Here is a 1,964-nt window from a genome sequence, read left to right as displayed (position 1 = left end):
TGTTACTATTGTCAGAGCTCTATAATATGCATCTATTACACTGAAATCACAAGAAAAAAAAACCAAAAAAGAAAAAAGAAAACTGCTCCCCAAATATTTCTTACCCTACAGAAGCTAGTGAATGTGTTTTTGCTAGCAATAAAATTCTCACATATTCACTACTGCCATTAACTGAGCAAGCTATGTTCAGAACGATCCCCTCCAAAAAAGAGAGTATGTTCTTCTACCATTCTCAACTGAGTTACAAAGCTAAATTCACAACTATTAAACTGGAAACCCTGATCACCCCGTCGACACTCTTTTCCCTACAAGACATAGTATCCATTCAAATAGCTATCAGAAAAGATAACGCTGTGGATTTGCTTAGATGCACACAATAAAGAAGCCAGCCCATCGCTTTTGCCTTGTATCCTTTGGGTTAATATTTAGCAAACTCCCTGCGGGGTTGGAACTTTCCTATGTTGTTTAGCCCTCCCTTCCTAGTCTACAGTGTGGTACCAGCTACTTGCAAGACTCATCCAGTGTTTGCTGAAGACATGAGTGGGAGCGCTCAGCCAGACAGGGGAGTGTGTAAAAGACAAATGGAATAAAAGTTGGAGTGGACAAACGGGTGATGGCTGAACAAGCAAGAGGGGGTGGGGGGTGGTGATAACAGGAGAGATGACAATGGCCTAGAAAGACTGTCGGAAAGAACTGTGACTGGGCGTTCCTCTTCGCTTTGATGCTAAGCACAAGTTCCTGACAGCATCTTGTCATTTAGCCCAAATCCAAATGAGTGCTTTGCTTTCCTTACAAAGTAAGCAAATTGAATGGAGAGGAGACACTCTCATCTCCCCAGGACTTAGGAAGGAGCTACTGGGAAATGTGTCTCATTATCAAACTTGGGGGAAATCCTCACACCACTTCTGTCTAAACTTGCTAGGTCACAGAGATTCCATCTAGACACATGGTATCCTAAGAAGTTAGCTGATAGTGTTACCACAGTGTCAGTCTCCTCATTGGTAGGGAAACAATTACTAGATTCTTTTTGTTACATTGTTGCTTCGACTCTGTTGACCTGAAGTAACCTAGAGAGTGGCAGCATAGCCTATTAGACCATATAATCCAGTATGCCCAGAATGTACTAATTATGGGAAGACCAAGTCATTTATTCTCTTAGTTTACTTCTTTCTTCAGTTCTATCTACTTCATAATTACACAGCTAAAAACATGGCAATGTTTCTTTCATCTCCTTTTGCTTCTGTAGCAGTAGCATTATCCTGTCTTGACACTGAGCTTGTAAGTTTAGATCCCAGTATCTATTCATTAGCCCTCTTCTTACCTCCTCCCCTGTCTTTTTGTATGGCTTCTGTCTCTCCATGCCACCCCTGCAGCAGAAAATGTAGCTAAACTTGGGCTAGTATTCTGAACACAATCCTTTATCCAGAAGCATATGAATCCATGGTTTTCAGCCTTACTTATTTATTATTTTTTGCTTTATTACTGTGCTATCAGGCCACTAAATGATACAGACTTCTTAGAAATAACTGTGTTTGATTCCTCTCACACTAAACATTAATACTGATGCTGTGTTGATAGATTTGATTGTTTTATACACTTAATATAAGTTGTATTAAACGCTTTATAGTCATTCATCTTGGTGTCTTTTGTTTATCATGTTATTCTGAGATGTAGTCCTTTGTAGAATGTATTGACTTCAATGTTCCATTCTCTGCAACTCTTACACTTTGAAATTCATCTTCAAGTTAATAAACATTTGGGTTATTTTCAGTTTAGATCTGTTATGAGTTATACTACAAGTTTTGGTGTAGACATATATTTTTATTGGGAATATACCTAGAAGTGTCATTGCTAGATCATGTGGTAACATATTTAAATATCTGAGTGCTGCCAGACTTCCAAAGTGGTTGCAATATTTTCTATACCCTCTAGCAATGCTATAAAAGTCCATGCTATATCTAGGG

Source organism: Mus pahari, chromosome 1 (assembly GCF_900095145.1).
Source record: "Mus pahari chromosome 1, PAHARI_EIJ_v1.1, whole genome shotgun sequence".
In the NCBI taxonomy this organism is placed as follows: domain Eukaryota; kingdom Metazoa; phylum Chordata; class Mammalia; order Rodentia; family Muridae; genus Mus; species Mus pahari.
The sequence above is the reverse complement of the archived record's forward strand: the minus strand, read 5'-3'. Positions refer to the sequence as shown.